Here is a 27,579-nt window from a genome sequence, read left to right on the forward strand (position 1 = left end):
TGTACCTTTTGAACCCCTTGGCCGATTTCTACCAAATTTGGAACACACATTTTTATCTTTAGTAGATGACGATAGGGGGTTACGGATGCCTTTTGGAAAAAAAGGAGGTGTGTGAGAAGAGGTATCGCTAAGTTATTGATCAACTCAGTTTACCTTTTGAACCCTTGGCCGATTTCTACCAAATTTGGAACACACATTCTTTACCTTTAGGAAATGACGATAGGGGATGCTCTTTGGAAAAGGCGGGGGTATTGCTAAGTTATTGATCAACTCAGTGTACCTTTTGAACCCTTGGCCGATTTCTACCAAATTTGGAACACATATTCTTTATCTTTAGGAGATGACTATAGGGAGGTTGGGGATGCTTTATGGAAAAAGGGTGAGGGTGTGGGCGGAGGGGTATCGCTAAGTTATTGAACAACTCAGTGTACCTTTTCAACCCCTTGGCTGATTTCTACCAATTATCGATCAATTCAGCATAACTTTTGAACCCATTTACCGATGTCCACCAAATTTGGAACCCATATTCTCTGTTTAAGGAAGACTGTATCAGACTGGATAGGAGTGTCATACCTGAATGAGAGATAGGGTATATTTATTAAACGAACAGTTTAGTATACCTTTTTACCGCATGGGGGGCCGTACACTTATTATGTAAGCAATTTTTCTAGGTTTTTCGACCCCTTCTCACCCCATGTAAGATTTTTTCCATACAAAATATTTTTTATTTATATGGCGCGTAAGATATTGACAGACACCCCCCTCCCCCCATAAGTGCTTACGTAATATGTGTACGGCCCCTGGGTCAATTCAAACCAAATTTGTAAACACGTATTCTCTGCCCAAAACTATTATAGAGAGGCCGGGAGAAACTTTTGAAATGCGGGAGGTTATTGGGGTTGCATATTGTTTGGAAAACGACTTAATTCAAAATCCCTCCTATTTAGTTCATTCGAGGTTCTTTCACATTGTACAATGCTCCAAAAACAAATTGCCCGAATTTCTCAAAAATAGCAAATCCTCGAACATAACATTTTTCCGGTAATAACATTCCTTCAAAAATGACTTCAACGAAAATGATATTTCCCAAAAATGATTCTTACCGATACACATATTCCAGAATATGTCATTTCCCTGAAAATGACATATCTCTGAATGAAGCAGGCCATTAACATAACACTATTTGGCTTGAGGTCATTCGACATGAAGGGCATTTGGAATAATTATGAACAGCATCAGAAAAATCTTTCATAGAAAGCATGCATTTGCTGGGTATATAGCAATGATAATTGCTACCCTTCATCGGAATCATGGCTTGCCCAGTGAAAAGCAAAGATTAATGTGTTTCTTTCTGAATGGTGGATGTGATTGCATTTGCCTGGAATAAGGCAATGGTGAGTGTGATCCCTTCTTTAAAAATGGGCGTTTGCCCGGGATAAAGCATCGGTGGATGTTTTTCCTTCTTTAGCAATTGACGTTTGCCCGGAATAAGCCTATTCAAACCAACGATCCCTTTTTCAAGATCAGTCAATGTTTCCAAAAGCCTTCTTTTAATCGAATGATGAAGTATCAATAAGTTAACACAATTACTCTGTTGACCAATTGGTTTTATCTTTTCCTGATTGTAAAAAAACTGAAAACCAAACTGGCAATTCCGAGCAAGGCCGGGTACATAAAGCTAGTGTTAAATAAGACACACTTGAACGTATCTTTTCTCAGACACATACAGTCGATTGCGGAGATGTGTTTGTAAGCGGTACTATGTTTTCGGGGAGTAGTTCCATTCGGGGAAATGTTACATTCAGAATTGTTACAATCGGGGAAATTGCATTCAGGGAATTGTTACATTCAGGAAATTACATTCAGGAAATTGCATTCAGGGAATTGGTTTTCAGGGAATTGTCGTACAATCGTCGGAAGCCTGATTTATTTTGTATTGTTTTTTTCGGAAATACCGGGCTTCCGGAACCTGTTCATGGCCATCAAATGGCCAGTTTTACCCTACCAAGAAACTATGGCGTTTTCTAAGTTATTGTGCGATTCAGAAAGATTGTACGACAATTCCCCGAAAACCAATTCCCCGAATGCAATTTCCCCGAATGTAATTTCCCCGAATGTAACGATTCCCGGAATGCAATTTCCCTGAATGTAACAATTCCCCGAATGTAACATTTCCCCGAATGAAACAATTCCCCGAAAATAAAATACCTCTTGCAAACATCTCTTCGCAATCGCCTGTATGCGTCTGATAAAAGCAGCGTTCAAAAATACATTCAAGAGTGTCTTATAGGAGAACATCAGCTGAATAGCCTTTGGTAGTATTTGTAGTTCTTGATCCTCCAAGATGTGTTGTTGAATTATAAAGATATCGGAGTATAGTGTTTTCTAAGGTAGTTTTTTTCTCACAAGATAGTATCAAACTGCAATTCCGATTGACAGCTTTTTGGTAAATATTTTTCCTATCTTCGGAATCAAACTTCTGTATATACCTTCTTCAAATATATAATGCAATGGTGAATGTGAATCCTTGTAAACAAAAATAATGCGTTTGCCCGGAAAGAGGCAATGGTGAATGTGATTCCTTCTTCAAAAATAATGCATCTGCTCGGAATAATGAAATGGTAAATATGTCCCTTCTTCAGTGGGTGTTTCACCAGATAATGAATGTTATTATTCGTTCTTTAATAACATGTATCTGCCCTGAATATGGGGGATGTGATGCATTCTTTAAAAGAAGGCATTTTTACAAAGTAAGAATATGGTAGATGTAGTCTTTCAAAAATAGGCGTTAGCTCGAAATAATGCAAGGATGAATTAATTGAGAATGATAATAAGGACTAATCTGATCTCTTATTTTGATGCAGGGGAATTTGGCCAGAATAAGTAAAAAAATATGTAAGATCCCTTATTACGCAATATGTATTCAATGTATCATATTTCACCGAAAAACATTTTGCCGAATTCATTTTAAATTCAATTCAATTAGGCGGCCTGTAACTTTCGCGGTATCCCGTAACACGGTAGATCACTTTGACGTAGTGTGTTGCGGTGTAAGATCTACCAAACAGAGCCCTAGCCTAATCCATTTTTCTAGCTAGAGCAATAAGTTGTGGTAATTAAGGATTCATCGTATTTAGTCCTCGCTACCAACAGCAGTCTCAGAAATAAAACATAATTAATGTTACCTTGCAGACAGTTGAAAGACTCGAATTCCTCTTGTTTGAGGCTAAACTGTATGCAGCGGAAACAACTTTTCAAAAAGCCTCGGTACCCGGTCCTAGGCTGAACTGACTGCTGGAAAAATCGAGTTAGGGGTTTAAATACGTACTAACTCTTCTTGAACTGGTGAACAATGGTAGTGAGAGGAACACACGGAAGTTCTTATTACTGAACAAATTCTCTTGCTTGAAATGGTCTTGTAGACAGAGCTAAATCCCGGGTTTTAAGAGTTTCACTGGTGATATTCTAGAAGCAAGACAAGGATGTGGCTAGGGCTCCGATGCATGGCCAAAAACAGTATTACTGTTCTATTTTCTCAAGAAAGGATTGATTTCCTATTGATAAGGGGCGCGCCTTCAATGGGATTGCTTGCTCTCTATGAAGGGTCTAAATAGCGGGACCTTGTCATGGTGGTCTTGAGAAAACAAAACAACAACTGTATCGAAACCGATACTGCATTGCTTTTCAATAGCACTGGAGTAATTCGACATGCACTTAAACACTAAGGATACGGGTAACGCTACAATAGATCTAATAATTGGTCGCTGTGGCACACCCGAACAGGAAAAAAAAAAACTTTCGCGGTGTGATTCTTGATGGATTCTACCTTTTTCAGAATGACCTTTAGAAGAATGCCGTTTCTCAGAATGTTATATCAAACAAATTAGCATTTTCTTAGATAAGTGTGGTGTAATATAACAGCAGTTTTGAAACATATAATTGCTTCATATCAATCATTTATTATACCTGGCAAGCGTGCTAATTGCTCAGTAAACGAATTATATCCTCTTTTTGCTTTATTGCGGACAGAATTTCTGTCTCGAGAGGCCTTAGTTTAAAGAAGGCATTATCTCCTTATTCTCATTACAACGGACAGATGCGATCATTTAAAGAAGGCGTTGTTTTATTTCATTCTTTCACTTTATTCCAGACAAACGAGTTCATTTAACCTTTTGTCTGTGCTCTGGGGTCAATATGACCCCAGGCCACTTTGAGTGGCCGCCATTTTTTTAATTTTCAACCGATTCTCCTAATTTTTGGTAGTTTGGTAAAACTCGCCGAGATCTATCTCCTAGGTGCAAATTCACTTCAAAAATCTTGAAAATATGCGCTACAGTGTACTTTTTTCAAAAAACTTACGTTGTCTGTGCTCTGGGGTCAAATTGACCCCAAATTGAAATTGCTATAACTTTTTTAATGCTTGGCCAATTTTGGATTTTTGGGGCTATTTTGAAAGATAATTTAATCATCTTTCAGGTCGTTACCAAAGATTGACTATAGGTGGGCGGGTACATTGCGGGGAGGGTTTTTCCAAAAAAGGGTGCAAAAACAGTGATTTTTCATGCTTATTTTACTTATATCTGAAAATCCTACCCATTTTGAACTGCACCTTTTCAAAAAGGTTATGCAGGAAGGCGTGTGCTTTTTTTTTTTTTGTTTTTTTTTCTTTATTAGAGACTTGCAGCCCTAGGCTGGCTCGTCTCTTAAAGATTATTATTATAGTAATTCATATAAAACAGTACAATTTAAATCATTTTTTCTTGGATCTAGTACATATTGTAGACTTTCCACTCTGATTTGGAAAAGTTTCCGTCGTTGTATTCTGGCTCATCTGGGCAGCTCTGATCTTTACATGTTCTTTTACATTCTTGTTCTATTGCGTCCGTTCCATTCGTTTCGTTTGTTCCAGTTGACAATCTTCTCTTCGCCGTTGCGGTGCCGTATTCATGCTCGTTGGTGTTATTTCCGTTCTCGCTATTGCCGTCACCGTCGTCGTTGTCGCCTTCACCTTGATCGGCTCCTGCCGATGGGTCATCTGTTTTGTTTTGCTCATCGTCGTTGTTCTGTCTATCGGTTGAGTTTGACGCTTCTCGGTTTTGATTTGAATTTTCTTCGCTTGACACTGTTGATGCACCAGAGCCATTTGAACGAGGTTCGGCTGGCTTGTCTCGGAAAGTAACGAGTGTGGACTCTTTTTCAATTACAATACGAGATGGTATTTGCTTCTCTTGCCTCAGTCGTATCACTCGAACGCCGTTCAGGATGCCCGGAAGAAGTTTTTCCATACCTCGTTGTGTATGGATATAATTTTGCCATACTGTTTCATGTGTCGCAAGATTGTAGTGTTGGACATTTGAGGCGGCAGATCATGCAACCTCACGATAGCGGTAGGGCCATCCATGTACACGGGGATGTAGTAGTGCACATCGAGATGCACGAATGAATGTCGAAGGTGGTGTTGCTTCTGCAGCCGAAGTGCTTCGCTTTCATCGATCACTTCAACAAACACGCAGTTTTAATGTTATGGAGTTGAATGTTTTTACATCATCCATGTTTAGTTTGAGTTTAGTGTCAAAACCTTTTCACTATCTCAAGACTAGGTCACGTTGGTAGGCCACTGAAGTCCACAACAAGAGTGTTTCTCCTGTATGACATATTGCGTCGAGTGCAAATGTTCTTCAAAGGTTCGAATGCAAAGGTACTGGCTATCGGAATAGACGTCTACCGCGCCATGGGTAAAGTCCCCAGGCCGAGGACAGAAAGTGTCAGGATCTAATAGGTCCCTATTGCCATTGTCAATCATATTCGCAAGGCGTGTGCTTTGATATGAGGTATTGATTAGTTTAGAGCTTGTTCGCTAGGTGGCGGTACATTTGAATTCATTAATTTACACTACTCACGTGATTCCGATATAAGGAATTTTCCTCATCGTAAATATCCTTATCGCACAAATTTGCAATTTGTAACGATGACGTCTTTAATAAAGTTCGTCTGGTGGGAATGGACTGTCATGTGACGGAATCAATAATTAGGAAATTTACAAATAGGCGGCGCTAGCGTACTTGCAATATTCTTGCATATATGAAATATTGCTTTAGCTTGAGATCCCTCGTACCTACACTCAAGTTGTATTCGGCAACATTGTTCAGGATGTGTAGCACTACAAAGCGGTGCTCAATATAATGAGTACGTCTTCCAATTTTTGAATTTGTGCGATAAGAATATTTACACTGAGGAGAATTCTATATATCGGAATATCTTAAGTAGTCCAAAATAATGAATTCAAATATACCACCACCTGGCGGCCGAGTTCTAAACTTATCAACGCCTGATGTCAGAGCACATGCCTTCCTGCATAACCTTTTTAAAAAAGGTGCAGTTCAAAATGGAAAGGATTTTTGGATGTAAGTAAAATAATCATGAAAAATCACTCGTTTTATACCTTCTTCACTAAAACCCCTCCCGCGATGTACCCGCCCACCAATAGTCAATCTTTAGTAACGATCTGAAAGATGATTAAATTATCTTTCGAAACAGCCCCATAAATCAAAATTGGCCAAACATTAAAAGGTATAGCTATTTCAATTTGGGGTCAATATGACCCCAGAGCACAGACAACGTATGTTTTTTGAGCACAGACAGAAGGTTAAAGAAGGGGCTATCTATCCTCTTCGCCTTATACCAGTCAAATGTGTTCATTTGAGGAAGACATTATCACTTTATTTCCCCTAATACCGGGCAATGCTGTCTAAAGAAGGAATTATCTCCTACCGTCGTCTTATTCCGGACAGACGCATTCATTTTAAGAAGACATTCCCTTGGCTTTAAACCGGGCAGATGCGTTCATCATACCGGGCAAACTTATTAATTTAAAGAAAGCATTATCTCCTCACTTTATACAGATCAAATGCGTTCATTCAAAGAAAGCATTGCCTTCTTTCAGCGCATTGTCTTCATCTTCAATGGCTTTACATTCTATCTGAAACTTGGACTGTTTTTCAACTTAGTATTCTATTATTATTTCCATGTTATCGAAAGCTTTCCGGTACCTGCCAGTTGCATGAATGTCTTGTGTAGCATGTACAATTGATACATTGTATACAAGGAGCCGAAAATGCTTCCCATCCTGAAGCATCTTAGGCCGCATCGAGAATCGAACTCGCAACCTCCGGATCGGTAATCATACGCCTTTGCTCGCATGGCTTACTTAATACCCATCGCCTTGTGCCGCACTCAAAACGAAGGGAGATGCATTCGGGGAAATGTTACATTCGGGGAATTGTTACATTCGGGAAAATGTTACATTCGGGGAATTGTTACATTCGGGGAATTGTTATTCGGGGAAATTGCATTCAGGAAATTGCATTCAGGGAATTGTTATTCGGGGAATTGTCGTACAATCATTCAGAAAAGTTTGAGGTGTTGGAAGACCGACACTCAACATGATTTTCACTTAGAAGCTACATGAAAACATAAGCAGATATTTTCCATGTAGTTTCGTGTAAAAGTTAAATGATTTATCAGTGATGGCACTCATTATTCTCAATTCACTAGAAAATAAAATAAAATTTAAGTGAATTTTCGATTGGCCATGTACTTAAATTTTAAGTTAAACTTCGATATTTTTTCTATGATATCCCTGTAATTGATATCCCGTCCACTAAAAGGGGACGAGGACAAAAAAGGAGTAGAAAATTAATTCAAACTCCAACATGTTTTTTGCAAATCGTTCTCATAATGCTTCTGCAAAATGTTTCATTAGCGATTGTTAATAAACGTACATTGCGCTCTGAGAACCCCACTCATATATTTTTCATACATTCATTTTGAGTAGAATTCACTTGAAGAGTATATAGATATTATTTTCTATGTTTCTTGATGAATTTCACTACATTTCTTATTAAGATGCACTTGTGATTTGAGTCAGTTTTATTTGATTCCAGTAAGACCGATGAAAGTTTCGACTTTTAAAGTCTACATGACTTTTTATAGTGGAATTAAGGTGACAATTATTTTGAGTGGATATATTCCGTGATACTATGTGGGCCTCTTATACCGGATATTTCGGGGTTCCGGAACCTGATCGGTGGTCTTCCGAAGACCAATTTACGTATATTTGGCTATTGTTGTCAACCATTTACAACGACCATTAATTACTTATACTAAAACATTCGTTATGATGATGATTTCAAAATACTAAACATTTGCTCTAAAAATGACACTTCCAAACTCCCCCTCTAAAAGAGGGAGAGTCATCCTGACCATTTTACCCATCTACTTTCTGGAACTACTATTCCCCTTGACCACAGGTGCAACCGCTTGCATTTTAGAGTATAGTGTTTTCTAAGGTAGTTTTTTTCCAACAAGATAGTATCAAACTGCAATTCCGATTGACAGCTTTTTGGTAAATATTTTTCCTATCTTCGGAATCAAACTTCTGTATACACCTTCTTCAAATATATAATGCAATGGTGAATGTGAATCCTTGTAAACAAAAATAATGCGTTTGCCCGGAAAGAGGCAATGGTGAATTTGATTCCTTCTTCAAAAATGATGCATCTGCTCGGAATAATGAAATGGTAAATATGTCTTCTCCTGACCATTTTACCCATCTACTTTCTGGAACTACTATTCCCCTTGACCACAGTTGCAATCGCTTGCATTTTAGAAGAAAATTGACCGAGAACGAGCTGTTTGAAATTGTCAAGATTCGTTCCGGCAGTTTGATGGTAAAAAGTAACCTTGAGAAAAAAATATGTTACCTAATTGTCAATTCATTCATCTAATCCGAGCACCAGCATTTTTAGCGTTATGGATTCATTGAGGGCCCTCCTTAGCGGTGCGGCAAGATGCATGGCTATAAAGCAAGACCATGCTGAGGGTGGCTGGGCTCGATTCCCGGTGCCGGTCTAGACAATTTTCGGATTGGAAATTGTCTCGACTTCCCTGAGCTTAAAAGTATCATCGTGTTAGCCTCATGATGAACGAATTTAGAAATGGTAACTTGGCTTAGAAACCTCGCAGTTAATAACTGTGGAAGTGCTTAATGAACACTAAGCTGCGAGACGGCATTGTCCCAGAGGGGGATGTAAGGCCATTGAAGAAGAAGGAGAAGAAGAAGAAGAAGAAGAAGAAGAAGAAGAAGAAGAAGAAGAAGAAAGAAGGTTCATTTATAATTTGGCGTCAGTAGTGAGAACTTAAATTTAAGGGGATAATCAGTCAAGCGATAAGTCAATTGAAAAAAAAAGTCAGCCAGTTTCATATATAACGAAATTTTAATTGAGGTGTCGGAAGCCTAATCTACTTTGTAGTTTTTTGTTTGCCATTTTTTACTGGAAATTCTGGATTTCCGAAACCTGTTCCATGGCCATCGCACGGCCAGTTTTTCCCCTCTAAAAAACTAAGGCGTTTTCTAGATTACTAGATTCTGAGAGGGTAGTTTTATGTCGGCCTTTTGTACCGGAAATTTCGGGTTTCCGGGACCTGTTACGTGGTCATCGCATGGCCAGTTTTACCCTACTGAAAAACTATGGGGTTTTATAAGTTACTTATGAGTTTCTGAGAAGTTTGAGGTGTCGGAAGCCTTTTCGGGTTTCCGGAACCTGTTCCGTGGCCATTGCATGGCCAGTTTTACCCTACCAATAAACTAAGGCATTTTCGAAATTACTCATGAGATTCTGAGAAGTTTGAGGTGTCGGACGCCTAATTTGTTTAGAAGTTTTATATTAGCCATTTTTTTTACCGTAAATTTCGGGTTTCCGGAACCATTTCTGTGGCCATTGCATGGCCAGTTTTACCCTACCAAGAAACTAAGGCATTTTCGAAATTACTCATGAGATTCTGAAAAGTTTGTGGTGTCGGAAGCCTAATTTGTTTTGTAGTTTAATGTTGGCCCTTTTTTCCCGGAAATTTCGGGTTTTCGGAACCTGTTCCGTGGCCATTGCATGGCCAGTTTTACCCTACCAAGAAACTAAGGCATTTTCTAAATTACTCATGAGATTCTGAGAAATTTGAGGTATTGGAAGCCCAATTTGTTATGTAGTTTTATCTTGGCCTGTTGTACCGGAAATTCCAGGTTTCCGGAACTTGTTCCGTGGCCATTGCATGGCCACTTCTTCCCTACTGAATAACTATGACGTTTTCTAAATTACTTATGAGATTTTAAGAAGTTTGAGGTGTCGGAAGCCTAATCTGTTTTGTAGTTTTATGTTGGCCATTTTTTACCGGAAATTCCGGGTTTCCGGAACCTGTTCCATGGCCATCAAATGGCCAGTTTTATCCTACCAAGAAACTATTGCGTTTTTAAGTTACCTATGAGATTCTGAGAAGTTTGAGGTGTCGGAAGACCGATATGTACGGTGATTCTATGCTGGCCTTTTATACCGGATATTCCGGGTTTCCGGAACCTACTCGAAGGTCATCCGGAGGTCAGTTTATGTCTGTTTGACCATTGTTGTCAACCATTCACATTTGTCATTAATTACTTATACTAAAACACCTGTCACGACGTTAAAAATTTCAAAATACTGATCATTTGCTCAAAAAATGACTTATGCCACACTTCAAAACTCCCCCCTCTTAAAGAGGGAGGGTCATCTTGAGCATTTTACTTCTCTACATGCTGGAACTACTATTCCCCTTGATCACAGTTGAAACCGATTGCAATTTAGTTAAAAATCGACCGAGAACGAGCTGTTTCAAGTTGTCAAGATTCGTCCCGGCAGTTTGAGGGTTAAGGTATGTGTAAGCACCGCTTAAGATGATTATAGAATGGAGCCAGAAATCGGCTATTTTGTAAACCACGTGCTTTTCCAATATTTTTTCAAGAGCACGAGATGAAAGAACCATAACCCGTATGGGGCCGAAATAATGGTAGATCGTTTGCTTAGTTATGCTGAACAATCATAATTTGAGTTTCGGCACTGTGCGAAAACTATTACGCCAGATTTGGAAATGAATGTAAATAAACGTGTGCTGAATTTGAAATTCACCGCGGGCTTCATTCTATAATCACCTTAAGAGTTAAGCGGAGGTGAAGAAATCGGCCCTTAAAGTATTGCTTGACTAGGAGTCGAAGTTTATTTTAATGCATCCAGCATAGAGAACCCAGCCTGCCACTACATGGCTATCGCCTCACCCAGGTGCCTAGTTGTAAATTTCCTTTCCCCTGAAAAATACTGATTATAATCGTCATTGATTGGTTAATTTTTTGTGGCTTCATTCCTAGAAAATAAAATTATATTATTACAAAAAATACAATCAGAAAAGTTTCCAATCCTTGAATAACGTAGAAGAAATATTTGACATTTGTTTGTTTGTTTGTTGATACCGGATAAGTGCCAATGTTTTTCAAAGAATCATGGCCTACTGTGATTGAAACAAGTAAATATTTTCTACCTCTTGAATGTCAAAAAGGCTCTCACTCGGCCGCCATAACCGAGCGCAAAATACTGGATAGAACTGATAGCTCCGTTCACGAGTTAATTAACGAGAAAGGAAGCATCGACATGGTTTGTGTCTCTGCTAAATGTTATTATTTCTTCTTCTCTTCTCTTCTCCATGGCTCTACATTCCAACTGGAACTTGGCCTAGCTTTTCAACTTAGTATTCTATTAGCATTTCCATTTTTATAATTGAAAGCTTTTCTATCGAGTACAAAAACGATAGCCATACTTAGAGATGTCGCAAATTAATCGATTACTTCGATTAATCGATTCATCGTTGTGATAATCGATTAATTTTGAATCGATTATTACCCAACGGTTAATCGATATAATAATCGAGAGGAATCGAGGGTAATCGATTTGTTACTAATCGATTAATCAGGATTTTACGACATCATAAGGATGTCGCTAATTAATTGATTACTTCGATTAATCGATACATCGTTATGATAATCGATTGATTTTGAATCGATTACTATCCAACGATTAATCGATTCAACAATCGACAAGAAACGAGAATAATCGATTAGTTAATAATCAATTAATCAGGATTTCACGACATCTCTAGCCATACTCAATATGGCAGAGAACCCAAACGAAAAACGAAACAAGGAATGATGGCTGAAAGTTACAAAACTATACTTGACGAAGAAACAACCAAAATTTTGAATCCTTGAAAAAGATCGAAAAAGACTGTGGTCGAATACGTTATAAACCCTAAGCACCGTTCAGAGTGCTCCAGAGAGCTGGTATGCCAATAGAGTACCATGGCATCGGAACCAAATGCAAGGGTTCAAGTCATCACGGGCGGTCAAAGCCGTAGTTGGCGATTCGGTGCGGAGGTGCATTGACCATTGTTGGCAGGGGAAAATAATCCCGGGAAATGCGAAGGAAGAAGGAGAAGAAAGGAGCAAGAAGGAAGATGGTAGAAGATAGGAGTCAGAAAGAAGAAGGAAGAAGGTAGAAGATAGGAGTAAGAAGGAAGAAGGAAGAAGGAAGAAGAAAGATAAAACAAGGAAGAAGGTAAAAGCTAGAAGATAGGAGTAAGAAGGAATAAGGAAGAAGGAAGAAGAAAGAAGGAAGAAGAAAGAATGAAGAAGAAAGAAGGAAGAAGAAATAATGAAGAAGAAAGAAGGAAGAAGAAATAATGAAGAAGAAAGAAGGAAGGAGGAAGAAGGAAGAATAAAGAAGGAAGAAGGTAGGAGGAAGAAGGAAGAAGTAAGGAAAAATAAAGAAGAGGGCAGAAAAATAATGAAAAAAAAAGACGGAAGAAGGAATAAGGAAAAAGGAAGAAAGAAGATGGTAGAAGAAAAGAATAGATGTAAGAAGGGAAATGAAAAAAAAAACGGGAGGTGAAAGGAAGAAAAAGGAAGAAGGGAGAAAAAAAAGCAAGAAGGAAAAAGGAAGAAAGAAGAAGAGAGAGGAAGAAGGAAGAAAGAAAAGTAAATAAAGAAGAAGGAATAAGGAATTAGGAGTAAGGAAGAAGGAATAGAGAAATAAAATGAAAGAAAAAATAAGAAGGAAGAAAAAAGAAGGAAGCAGAAAGAAGGAAGAAGGAAAAATAAAGAAGGAAGATAGAAGACAGTAGAAGAAAGACGGCAGTAGGAAGAAGGAAGAAGTGGGACGAAAAGGAAACACGGAACCAGAAAGAGGAAGAAGGAAGAAAGAAAAACGAAGAAGAAAGAAGGAAAAAAGAAAACAGAAAAATGAAGGAGGATGAAGGAAGAAAGAAGAAAGAATAAGAAAGAAGGAAGAAGGAGGAAGAATGAGGAAGAAAGAAGGAAGAATGTGGAAGGAAGAAGGCGGTGGGAGGAAGAAGAAATAAGGAAGAAGAAAGAAGGAAGAAGTAAGAAGGAAATGGAAGATGGAAGAAGGGAGAAGGGATAATGAAGAACGAAGATGGAAGAAGGAAGAAGGTTAAAAAAATAAAGTAGAACGAAAATGAAGTAAGAAAAAAAATCCTCATTCATTTTACATCCAACGATGATTAAAGAAAAAATTAGCCGACGATAATAGTCAAGCTACAATAGTACTGGAGTTCTTTAAAGAAATATCGCTGATAGATGCGATATGATATCGTATGAAAAGTAGAGAAGTGCTTTGCAATAAAAACATCATAATTACACCACTATGCACCTTGATGAAGACGAAGTTACACCAATAACTTCTATTGATAAATCATTAGGAGGTCATACAGCTTAGTATTTACAGCAGTGTCAATAAATTCTGTAAACTCTTGACAGACTCGAATAACTTTTTAAAGAGTCTAATAAAAACAAAAAAAAAAATATCCCAATTCTCAGTTCTCAACGCGTACTTCGCATTTCTCATTTCTCGCTTCTTGTAGGAAAAGAAGGGAAGTTTGGTTTTGGTATTAAAATTCTTATTGTTATTATTCATATTATCCGAAATCTCCGCTACAATCAGAAGTGTACGAAGTTAACGGAGTAGGTCGTTGAGTGGTTATCATGCCAGTTTCTCGTCCCTGCGGTACTGAGTTCAATCTTAGTCGGCGCTGTTGGCATGTTCTAAGACAAAACAATTCTGGTCACGTCTTCCCTCAGATAGAAAATGAAGCCGTACGTTCCGGTTATTGTTTATGGGTACGATATGTAGAGTGCAAGTGTTGGCTTCTGTTGTGGTGGTTGTCACTCGTGAGGTATATTTCGATTCGCTCGCAACTGGGGGTCTGATGTTTTGGTTGTGTTTTCGTAGTGTATACCGTGCGGGACCGAAATCCGTACAGCACCGAAATCCGTCCACCTCATGAGATATCAATAAATTAAAGGAGGTTAAAGATAATTAATGCAGGAATAATTAATCTTATCTTGTTCAGATACTTGTCAGTAAGCTTCTAGGGCATAGAATTGGAAAGATGGCTTTGAAATTAAAACAACAAAAATCAAAAACAAATCCCCACCCACCAAACGCGGAGTTTGTGCCGCCATTTTGTTTTCGGGTAGAGCATAATTGCACCAAAAGTAACTGTTTTTTAATTGCTAATTGCAAATCATTACATAAGAGAAGCGGAATACAAATCGAAGGGATCGCTTCTCAAGGTCCGTATCGAACTATTTACAGTGGTAGTTTAGTCAATTAGACTGTTTCAATTTAAATATTTAGTGAAGAAATAGCTGTACGGATTTTGATCATTTGGTTCGAAATCCGTCCACGGTGGACGGATTTCGAGTCAGGAGTAGTTGATTTAATTCATTATTTTATCATGTTTTTCGTAGTTTTTAATGAATAAATGTGAAACACTTCAAAAGTAGAAGCCTTCATGCGCCTGTGTCAATGACAAACGTTTTATTTACATTCGATTTCTATTTTCTAATGACTTTTTCATATACTAAGGTGCTTAAGTGTACGGATTTCGATGCCCCACGGTATACAGTCTCGTTTCTTCTGCTTTTCGATAATGGAACTGTTAGTTTGGACCGCACCTATCTCTTTCCTTTCCGTGATTGCCCTTATGGCTGTTAGTACGGAATTTTTAATGTTGGCTACGAAACAAGCTGTGGTGGAGGAATACAAGTGTCAGTCCCGTGATCGCAACAAGTTGCATTCGACACAGAATGGGGCCTTGGTTCTCGCTACTGAAAATCCGATCGACTATTGATCCAACCAAAGGAGGTTATAAACTACAACACGAAAACTGTCGCTGTTTTCGCTGTCGGAAACATCTTTTATTGGCTGGAATATGCTGGGAGCAAAATGTCATAGAAATATTTATGCAATTCTGTACTCAGCATGTTTCGGAAACAGAACAAAGAGACCCGAAGCAACAACTATTCTTAGAAATTTAAAACCTCTCTTATCCAACATCAACCACTTGGTTGTAACTTTACTGATACGTATTTTATTCTCAATAGTAAGACCGTGATCAGTGCTTCGTAGGTGAGAACTTTTACCACCATGTTATGACGATCATGAAATTTTCATTCCTTTATCTTTCACAGAGAATTCATAACAAAATTATTACAAGTTTTGTTATTTGTAATACATATAGATATAATTGTGATACAATTTTGTTATGACTAACTGGTCGGGTTAACTTTACGCCTTTAATTACGGATATATAGCAATAATCCATCCTCCCCTATGTCGGCCAAAAAAGGTTGATGTACTACGAGGAAAGTTTTAGCGATGAAGAGGGAATTACTGGGATGACCGTTCATCAGACCGCATCGTGCTTTCGTGCTGTGCGGTTCTTTCTCTCTTTGCGGAAGGAAGTTTTAATACTACCTGAAGCTATTTTAATTTCAACGGTGCTTCTTAGCGCTATTTGTACCCACTGATCCCGTTACGATCTTTGCAAGGACCCGTGCCTTCGTTTTACGTTGGACCCGTTTGCGGAAGTAAAATTCCGACAAGCGGTGGTAATCCTGCAGGGACACCGTTCTGGGAAAACCCTCTTAGAAGGTCACGTCTCCACGCTCAGCAATGAGTATTAACAAAAACAAGAGGAAGGGAGTCTCTGAATTCTCCACTTCCTTAAAAAAAACAAAGTTTCAAGACCGTCCTGCCAAAGCGCGGAAAAAATAGAAGGAAGCTGGAGAATTCAGATATTCCTTCTAACTCTAATATCGGAAATAATTCTTCTCCAATCGAACTGAGCAATCAGTTCGATTTGATTAATGATGATATTGAGCAAATCGAATATACCTCTAGCCCAGGTGATTCGATTCATGCGAAAAAGCAAAGGATTCCGCCAATTGTGGTATCTGTTGCCGAGTTTTCTGGCTTCCGGAATGAGATTTTGAGTAACCTTCAGGAGATCAAGGTTTCTTTTCAGACTGCCGTTTTTTGCCGGGTTCATTTGACGATCGCAAATGTCTTCTTCAATATTTAATTGAGAAGCGGCATAAATTCTTCACATACGACGACAAAATTGAGCGATTGTTCAAAGTCGTCTTGAAAGGTCTCCCCAGTGATGACAAATCACTGGATGAGATTAAATTGAAATTTCTCAATTACTTGGATTTTCACCAGTCCAAGTAATTAAGATGAAAAGAAATCACTCTGGTACTTCCCAGAGGGCATTTCTCAAGAATTTTATTTAGTTCATTTTAACAAAAGTGAACTAAATAATATGAAAAGTTGGAAAAGGCCTGTATTATGTCTCATGTCCGTGTTACATGGGAACATTTCCGCAGGCCTGGGGAAACTTTCAAAACCCTACCCAGTGCCGTAAGTGCCAAAAGTGGGGTCATGGAACCAAACATTGTCATATGGATGCTAAATGCATGATTTGTGGTGGAACCTCTCACGCCAAGGACGCATGTCCTGTGAGAGAAGATTCCAAAAATTTAAGTGCGCAAACTGTGGGGCAATCATAAATCCAATTTCTGGGAATGCCCTTCACGCAAAAAGTTTTGAATTCCGTGCAAAATTGATGACGGAAATTCCAATCGGATCCCAGATTCGACGGGTAGAAATTTTTCAAACGCTCAAATTTCGAAACCGGTTACCGGTCGAGCAATTCATACCCACCACAATTCACAAACAAATTTTGCCGCTCGTCAACGGGTAGCAAGCACTTCAATAAATTCCAATTTTTCCAATGTACCTACGTATGCAAACATCGCTGCTGGTAGACCAAATTTCTCTTCTCAAAATGAGGTTTATACCCATGTCCCAACGGAAAATAACGGTCATGTTGCCGAATCAGGTAGCATGACTGCTTCCGATTTTGATTTTTTAACTGAACAATTGCATCACATGATTGATGCAATGTTCAAAGCAAATACCATTCCTGAAGCTGTTCAGGTTGGTATAAAGTACACACAAAAAATTGTTATCGGACTCCGTTTCAATGGATCCAAATAATTGTGTGAAAGTTCTAAACTGGAATGCCCGCTCTCTAAAGGGTAAGGAAGATGAATTATTCAACTTCCTTTCAGTTCATAATGTGCATATTGCCATTATAACTGAAACGTATTTAAAACCAGGACTCTCCATTAAAAGAGATCCTAATTATTTTATCTACAGAAATGATCGTCTTGACAGCGCCTGTGGTGGGGTCGCCATTGTCATTAATAGACGTATCAAACATAAATTATTTTCTTCGTTTGAAACCAAAGTTTTTGAAACCTTGGGAGTTTCTGTTGAAACAAATTTTGGACAATTTTCCTTCATTGCAGCCTACTTGCCTTTTCAATGCAATGGGCAGCAAAAGAATTTGTTGAAAGCTGATCTTCAAATTCTGACTCGCAACAAATCAAAATTCTTCGTAATTGGTGACTTCAATGCCAAACACCGTTCATGGAATAATGCTCAAAGCAATTCCAATGGTAAAATTTTATTTGAAGATTGTTCTGCGGGTTATTATACTATTCAATATCCCAATGGACCAACTTGTTTTTCTTCCAGTCGAAATCCTTCTACAATTGATTTAGTTTTAACGGATTCAAGTCAGCTGTGTGGCCAATTGGTAACTCATGCTGACTTTGACTCTGATCACCTTCCTGTGACATTTGAAATCTCACAAGAAGCCATTTATAATCCAATCAGCTCTACTTTTAATTATCATAGAGCTGATTGGGATTCTCTCATAAAACGTATATCGATAGGAATTTTGATGTTGATATTCCTCTCGATACCAAAAGTGATATTGATAATGCTCTCGTATCTTTGACAAATTTAATTGTCGAAGCCAGAGGCATTGCAATTCGAAATGTGAAGTTAAATTCAACTCCATTATTATTGACGACGATCTTCAGCTACTGATCCGTCTTAAAAATGTGAGAAGAAGGCAATACCAAAGAACTCGCGATCCCGCGTTGAAAGTTATTTGGCGAGATTTGCAAAATGAAATTAAAAACGTTTCGCTATTCTGAGAAATACCAACTTTGAGAATAATGTCTCGAAGTTGAATCCCAGTTCGAAACCCTTTTGGAAATTAACAAAAATTCTTAAAAAACCTCAAAAGCCAATTCCAGCGCTTAAAGAGGGAAATAAAATTTTATTAACAAATGGCGAAAAGGCTCAAAAACTTGCTCAGCAGTTCGAGAGTGCCCATAATTTTAGTCTAGGTCTCACTAGTCCAATTGAGGATCAGGTTACACGGAGCTTCGAAGACATTCTCAATCAAGAGAATGTTTTTGACCCTTCGTTGGAAACTAATTTGGATGAAGTGAGATCTATTACTAGAAAATTTAAAAATATGAAAGCCCCGGGTGATGATGGTATTTTCTACATACTTATCAAAAAACTTCCTGAGAGCTCTTTATACTTTTTGGTTAATTTATTTAACAAATGTTTTCAATTGGCATACTTCCCAGATAAATGGAAAAACGCCAAAGTTGTTCCAATTTTGAAGCCGGACAAAAATCCAGCTGAGGCTTCTAGTTATCGCCCAATCAGTTTGCTTTCTTCAATAAGCAAACTGTTTGAAAAGATTATTTTAAATAGAATGATGGTTCATATTAATGACAATTCAGTTTTTGCTGATGAGCAATTTGGTTTTCGCCATGGGCATTCAACCACTCATCAGTTATTAAGAGTTACGAACTTAATTCGGCTCAACAAATCTGAAGGATATTCGACTGGAGTTGCTCTTCTTGATATAGAGAAAGCATTTGACAGTGTTTGGCATGAAGGTTTGATTGTAAAATTGATGAATTTTAATTTTCCTCTGTACATCATTAAACTGATCCAAAATTATTTATCAGATCGCTCGCTGCAGGTAAACTATCAGAATACTAAATCTGATAGATTACCTGTAAGGGCTAGTGTCCCCAAGGCAGCATACTGGGGCCCATATTGTATAACATTTTTACTTCTGACTTACCTGATTTACCACCAGGGTGTCAAAAATCTTTGTTTGCAGATGACACGGGCCTTTCAGCCAAAGGGCGAAGCCTTCGTGTCATTTGTAGTAGATTGCAAAAAAGTTTGATAAGAAGATTATGTTGAGCTTTTTAGTGGAATGTTTTCACCTGTCATAAGACGAGTTTAAACAATCCCATTGAATTCCACCACTTAATTGTATCCTGACAGATACGTATTTCGACCTCAACAGTAAGGCCGTCTTCAGTGTCTTGTACTTGACTCGACTTGAAGAAAATGATCGCAGCTTACACTATTTATACTATGCGTAGGTATAATAATTTATCTAGGTACTTATCTTACTACGGTGCTTATTTCTACTCGCTTGATGCGCTTAATGCTTAGGTATAAACTTGAAGAGCCAGGAGCTACCATTTCCTTGATCTTTATTCAACAACCGCGTTTGTACCTGTCAGTAGATTTCCAAGCTCTCAGCAACATCAAGTTTCCACGGAGAAGAGACATTTCTTAAAATTTTAATGTTTGATGTCGTAATTGAATGATTTTCCTGATATACATGTTCAGCTACCGTAGACCTAAACTCATAATTTAATCCTTATCAGTTTCCCTCTTAGCCTTACTTACTTCTGCAATATGTTCTTTGAACCTTACATCTAACGATCTTTTTGTTTGACCTACATATACTTTATCACACTGTGAACAATTAATTTGATAAACCCCGGCCTTATTTAACATTTCTACTCTATCCTTTGTGGAGCCCAACAGTGTCTTCAGTTGATTGCTTCTGCTGGAGAATACTAAATCGATGCCGAATTTCCTCAGTCGATGGCGTAGCTGGTGGGTGATGTGTCGATCATAGGGACCGATACCCTCTTCAACGGTTCATCGATCGGTGTTAGTGTTGTCAGTTCGTTTTCCGTAGGTTCCTCTGCTTCTTGTTGATGATTGCTTGTATTGTTCTTTCCTTGTATCCATTGATCCTCGCTGTTTCCAAGATGTGTTGTAGCTCCTTCGTTTTTCCTTCTTCGCTCAGGGGAATCGTCTGCATCCTGTGGATCATGTGATGAAAAGCTGCCATTTTGTGCTGATACGAATGATTTGATGTGTATGGGATGACTCTCATGGTGTTGGTGGGCTTCCTGTAGATTTCGAAGTCTTATGTTGCATTTGTTCCTTGATAACCAGTAGATCCAAGAAAGGTAATTTACCTTCCTTTTCCTCCTCGTGGGTGAATTTGATGTCTTTATGCACGTTGTTTATCGCTTCCAAAATCCTGGGTAGATCTTTCCGGTTGATGATGCTGAAAATGTCGTCCACGTATCTCCACCACTTCTCTGGTAGTACTCCTTGTTCCTCTAGGTTGTCCTCCAAATTCGCCATGAATAATTCGCACAAAAACGGTGATAGCGGATTTCCCATAGGTGCACCCTTCGTTTGTTTGTAGAAGCTTCCACGGAATGTAAAGTAGTTCTCATTCATGCATAATCTTGCAAGCTTGAGATACATCTTTACCTTTCCTCGCCATGTTGTATCCGTCCGTTGTCCTAGTAGCCAATCCTCCAAAAGGTTCAGAGCATCCTTCACTGGAACGCTTGGGAACAATGCCGCTACGTCGAATGATACCATGATGTCCTCTTCTCCGATGTTTCCTGATTCCAATATCCTCTTGGTGAACTCCTGGGTGTTTACAACTGATCTGCTGGGGAACGGCTTCGGCATACTCTGGAACTCCTTGACTAACCACTTGGCCAAGTTTTGTGTAGGGGATCCCACTGATGAAACTATTTCTCGCATCTCTGTACCTGGCTTATGTATCTTTGGTAGTCCTTTGATCCTTGGTAACACAGGGTTCGTCATTTTAACGCGGGCTTCTCCGATGATCGTCTTGCATTCCTTTATCGTTTTATCCGTAAGTCGGATTAGTCCGGGTAGTGGGTCCACTCTCAAATGCCTGTATGGTCCTCCGTTGATTTTTGTCGTCATCTGTTCATCGTAGTCCTCTTTGTCCATTATCACCACTGCGTTTCCTTTGTCCGCCTTCATGTAGTAAACTGGTTTCTCCTTTAACTCCTTTAAAATCCTCCTCTCGTCTTTGTTCGATGTCCCATGATGTCCTGCTTTGATGGCGTCTGCTACGATGTTTCTCACGCTATTCTGGTCCCGTTGATCAACATTTCGTGAAATCGCTGTCTCAGTATCCACGATTATCTGCTCTAGATCCGCTTTCTGGGTTGTCGCATACCCTAACCCCTTGTTGAGGTGTGCTAATTGTTCCTCCGTAAACTGCTGTGTCGAACGGTTAACAACGAATCCCTCGATCATTTGTACTGTGGGGTTAGTCGTTCTACCTTCCGTCGCTGATTTCCCTCGTAGAATGGTCAATTTCTTCTTGTGCAGTCTCCTCTTCCTGTCCGCTTCACACTCTTCGGCCCGCTGTACCTTCTTTAGGAATATGTCGAAAGAATCTTGGTTCTCCTTTGCCAGCTTGAGGTGCAGGTTGTAGCACTCCAAGTTCAACCTCTCTAGCTTGGCATAGTGTCCCTTGATTGACAACTTCAACAAATCCGATTCCGCCCTCTTACTGATAGATTTTGGGATGTGAGCTCCCATCTTAATCCTATGGCTGACAGGAGTCAGCCTCTCCTTTGGCACTTCTTAAGGAAGGCCACGTCCTTAAGAATACCTGCGATCCTCCTCTTCAAATCTATAAAAGTACTACGCTCGTTCCGCTTGGATGCCATTTTGATAAGAAAATTATTTTGAGCTTTTTAGTGGAATGTTTTCACCTGTCATAAGACGAGTTTAAACAATCCCATTGAATTCCACCACTTAATTGTATCCTGACAGATACGTATTTCGACCTCAACAGTAAGGCCGTCTTCAGTGTCTTGTACTTGACTCGACTTGAAGAAAATGATCGCAGCTTACACTATTTATACTATGCGTAGGTATAATAATTTATCTAGGTACTTATCTTACTACGGTGCTTATTTCTACTCGCTTGATGCGCTTAATGCTTAGGTATAAACTTGAAGAGCCAGGAGCTACCATTTCCTTGATCTTTATTCAACAACCGCGTTTGTACCTGTTGGTAGAGTTTCATGCTCTCAGCAACATCAAGTTTCCACGGAGAAGAGACATTTCTTAAAATTTTAATGTTTGATGTCGTAATTGAATGATTTTCCTGATATACATGTTCAGCTACCTTAGACCTAAACTCATAATTTAATCCCTTATCAGTTTCCCTCTTAGCCTTACTTACTTCTGCAATATGTTCTTTGAACCTTACATCTAACGATCTTTTTGTTTGACCTACATATACTTTATCACACTGTGAACAATTAATTTGATAAACCCCGGCCTTATTTAACATTTCTACTCTATCCTTTGTGGAGCCCAACAGTGTCTTCAGTTGATTGCTTCTGCTGGAGAATACTAAATCGATGCCGAATTTCCTCAGTCGATGGCGTAGCTGGTGGGTGATGTGTCGATCATAGGGGACCGATACCCTCTTCAACGGTTCATCGATCGGTGTTAGTGTTGTCAGTTCGTTTTTCCGTAGGTTCCTCTGCTTCTTGTTGATGATTGCTTGTATTGTTCTTTCCTTGTATCCATTGATCCTCGCTGTTTCCAAGATGTGTTGTAGCTCCTTCGTTTTTCCTTCTTCGCTCAGGGAATCGTCTGCATCCTGTGGATCATGTGATGAAAAGCTGCCATTTTGTGCTGATACGAATGATTTGATGTGTATGGGATGACTCTCATGGTGTTGGTGGGCTTCCTGTAGATTTCGAAGTCTAATGTTGCATTTGTTCCCTTGATAACCAGTAGATCCAAGAAAGGTAATTTACCTTCCTTTTCCTCCTCGTGGGTGAATTTGATGTCTTTATGCACGTTGTTTATCGCTTCCAAAATCCTGGGTAGATCTTTCCGGTTGATGATGCTGAAAATGTCGTCCACGTATCTCCACCACTTCTCTGGTAGTACTCCTTGTTCCTCTAGGTTGTCCTCCAAATTCGCCATGAATAATTCGCACAAAAACGGTGATAGCGGATTTCCCATAGGTGCACCCTTCGTTTGTTTGTAGAAGCTTCCACGGAATGTAAAGTAGTTCTCATTCATGCATAATCTTGCAAGCTTGAGATACATCTTTACCTTTCCTCGCCATGTTGTATCCGTCCGTTGTCCTAGTAGCCAATCCTCCAAAAGGTTCAGAGCATCCTTCACTGGAACGCTTGGGAACAATGCCGCTACGTCGAATGATACCATGATGTCCTCTTCTCCGATGTTTCCTGATTCCAATATCCTCTTGGTGAACTCCTGGGTGTTTACAACTGATCTGCTGGGGAACGGCTTCGGCATACTCTGGAACTCCTTGACTAACCACTTGGCCAAGTTTTGTGTAGGGATCCCACTGATGAAACTATTTCTCGCATCTCTGTACCTGAAAGCTTATATGTATCTTTGGTAGTCCTTTGATCCTTGGTAACACAGGGTTCGTCATTTTAACGCGGGCTTCTCCGATGATCGTCTTGCATTCCTTTATCGTTTTATCCGTAAGTCGGATTAGTCCGGGTAGTGGGTCCACTCTCAAATGCCTGTATGGTCCTCCGTTGATTTTTGTCGTCATCTGTTCATCGTAGTCCTCTTTGTCCATTATCACCACTGCGTTTCCTTTGTCCGCCTTCATGTAGTAAACTGGTTTCTCCTTTAACTCCTTTAAAATCCTCCTCTCGTCTTTGTTCGATGTCCCATGATGTCCTGCTTTGATGGCGTCTGCTACGATGTTTCTCACGCTATTCTGGTCCCGTTGATCAACATTTCGTGAAATCGCTGTCTCAGTATCCACGATTATCTGCTCTAGATCCGCTTTCTGGGTTGTCGCATACCCTAACCCCTTGTTGAGGTGTGCTAATTGTTCCTCCGTAAACTGCTGTGTCGAACGGTTAACAACGAATCCCTCGATCATTTGTACTGTGGGGTTAGTCGTTCTACCTTCCGTCGCTGATTTCCCTCGTAGAATGGTCAATTTCTTCTTGTGCAGTCTCCTCTTCCTGTCCGCTTCACACTCTTCGGCCCGCTGTACCTTCTTTAGGAATATGTCGAAAGAATCTTGGTTCTCCTTTGCCAGCTTGAGGTGCAGGTTGTAGCACTCCAAGTTCAACCTCTCTAGCTTGGCATAGTGTCCCTTGATTGACAACTTCAACAAATCCGATTCCGCCCTCTTACTGATAGATTTTGGGATGTGAGCTCCCATCTTAATCCTATGGCTGACAGGAGTCAGCCTCTCCTTTTGGCACTTCTTAAGGAAGGCCACGTCCTTAAGAATACCTGCGACCCTCCTCTTCAAATCTATAAAAGTACTACGCTCGTTCCGCTTGGATGCCAGTTTGATAAGAAAATTATTTTGAGCTTTTTAGTGGAATGTTTTCACCTGTCATAAGACGAGTTTAAACAATCCCATTGAATTCCACCACTTAATTGTATCCTGACAGATACGTATTTCGACCTCAACAGTAAGGCCGTCTTCAGTGTCTTGTACTTGACTCGACTTGAAGAAAATGATCGCAGCTTACACTATTTATACTATGCGTAGGTATAATAATTTATCTAGGTACTTATCTTACTACGGTGCTTATTTCTACTCGCTTGATGCGCTTAATGCTTAGGTATAAACTTGAAGAGCCAGGAGCTACCATTTCCTTGATCTTTATTCAACAACCGCGTTTGAACCTGTCGGTAGATCAAAGGACTACCAAAGATACATAAGCCAGGTACAGAGATGCGAGAAATAGTTTCATCAGTGGGATCCCCTACACAAAACTTGGCCAAGTGGTTAGTCAAGGAGTTCCAGAGTATGCCGAAGCCGTTCCCCAGCAGATCAGTTGTAAACACCCAGGAGTTCACCAAGAGGATATTGGAATCAGGAAACATCGGAGAAGAGGACATCATGGTATCATTCGACGTAGCGGCATTGTTCCCAAGCGTTCCAGTGAAGGATGCTCTGAACCTTTTGGAGGATTGGCTACTAGGACAACGGACGGATACAACATGGCGAGGAAAGGTAAAGATGTATCTCAAGCTTGCAAGATTATGCATGAATGAGAACTACTTTACATTCCGTGGAAGCTTCTACAAACAAACGAAGGGTGCACCTATGGAAATCCGCTATCACCGTTTTGTGCGAATTATTCATGGCGAATTTGGAGGACAACCTAGAGGAACAAGGAGTACTACCCGAGAAGTGGTGGAGATACGTGGACGACATTTTCAGCATCATCAACCGGAAAGATCTACCCAGGATTTTGGAAGCGATAAACAACGTGCATAAAGACATCAAATTCACCCACGAGGAGGAAAAGGAAGGTAAATTACCTTTCTTGGATCTACTGGTTATCAAGGGAACAAATGCAACATTAGACTTCGAAATCTACAGGAAGCCCACCAACACCATGAGAGTCATCCCATACACATCAAATCATTCGTATCAGCACAAAATGGCAGCTTTTCATCACATGATCCACAGGATGCAGACGATTCCCCTGAGCGAAGAAGGAAAAACGAAGGAGCTACAACACATCTTGGAAACAGCGAGGATCAATGGATACAAGGAAAGAACAATACAAGCAATCATCAACAAGAAGCAGAGGAACCTACGGAAAACGAACTGACAACACTAACACCGATCGATGAACCGTTGAAGAGGGTATCGGTCCCCTATGATCGACACATCACCCACCAGCTACGCCATCGACTGAGGAAATTCGGCATCGATTTAGTATTCTCCAGCAGAAGCAATCAACTGAAGACACTGTTGGGCTCCACAAAGGATAGAGTAGAAATGTTAAATAAGGCCGGGGTTTATCAAATTAATTGTTCACAGTGTGATAAAGTATATGTAGGTCAAACAAAAGATCGTTAGATGTAAGGTTCAAAGAACATATTGCAGAAGTAAGTAAGGCTAAGAGGGAAACTGATAAGGGATTAAATTATGAGTTTAGGTCTAAGGTAGCTGAACATGTATATCAGGAAAATCATTCAATTACGACATCAAACATTAAAATTTTAAGAAATGTCTCTTCTCCGTGGAAACTTGATGTTGCTGAGAGCTTGGAAATCTACCGACAGGTACAAACGCGGTTGTTGAATAAAGATCAAGGAAATGGTAGCTCCTGGCTCTTCAAGTTTATACCTAAGCATTAAGCGCATCAAGCGAGTAGAAATAAGCACCGTAGTAAGATAAGTACCTAGATAAATTATTATACCTACGCATAGTATAAATAGTGTAAGCTGCGATCATTTTCTTCAAGTCGAGTCAAGTACAAGACACTGAAGACGGCCTTACTGTTGAGGTCGAAATACGTATCTGTCAGGATACAATTAAGTGGTGGAATTCAATGGGATTGTTTAAACTCGTCTTATGACAGGTGAAAACATTCCACTAAAAAGCTCAAAATAATTTTCTTATCAAAATGGCATCCAAGCGGAACGAGCGTAGTACTTTTATAGATTTGAAGAGGAGGATCGCAGGTATTCTTAAGGACGTGGCCTTCCTTAAGAAGTGCCAAAAGGAGAGGCTGACTCCTGTCAGTAGGATTAAGATGGGAGCTCACATCCCAAAATCTATCAGTAAGAGAGCGGAATCGGATTTGTTGAAGTTGTCAATCAATGGACACTATGCCAAACTAGAGAGGTTGAACTTGGAGTGCTCCAACCTGCACCTCAAGCTGGCAAAGGAGAACCAAGATTCGTTCGACCTTTTCCTAAAGAAGGTACAGCAGGACAGGAAGAGGAGACTGCACAAGAAGAAATTGACCATTCTACGAGGGAAATCAGCGACGGAAGGTATAACTTATAACCCCTCAGTACAAATGATCGAGGGATTCGTTGTTAACCGTTCGACACAGCAGTTTACGGAAGAACAATTAGCACACCTCAACAAGGGGTTAGGGTATGCGACAACCCAGAAAGCGGATCTAGAGCAGATAATCGTGGATACTGAGACAGCGATTTCACGAAATTTTGATCAACTGGACCAGAATAGCGTGAGAAACATCGTAGCAGACGCCATCAAAGCAGGACATCATGGGACATCGAACAAAGACGAGAGGAGGATTTTAAAGGAGTTAAAGGAGAAACCAGTTTACTACATGAAGGCGGACAAAGGAAACGCAGTGGTGATAATGGACAAAGAGGACTACGATGAACAGATGACGACAAAAATCAACGGAGGACCATACAGGCATTTGAGAGTGGACCCACTACCCGGACTAATCCGACTTACGGATAAAACGATAAAGGAATGCAAGACGATCATCGGAGAAGCCCGCGTTAAAATGACGAACCC

At 39.7% G+C, this 27,579-nt stretch overlaps 1 protein-coding gene across 7 annotated transcripts in view; it reads right to left on the reverse strand.

Annotated features, from left to right (window-relative positions):
- The window catches only part of LOC134218252 (potassium voltage-gated channel subfamily H member 6), a 531,314-nt gene that overhangs the window by 458,658 nt on the left and 45,077 nt on the right, over positions 1 to 27,579 (reverse strand). The gene's annotated exons all lie outside the window — the stretch shown is intronic.

Source organism: Armigeres subalbatus, chromosome 2, assembly GCF_024139115.2.
Source record: "Armigeres subalbatus isolate Guangzhou_Male chromosome 2, GZ_Asu_2, whole genome shotgun sequence".
Classification (NCBI taxonomy): Eukaryota; Metazoa; Arthropoda; class Insecta; order Diptera; family Culicidae; genus Armigeres; species Armigeres subalbatus.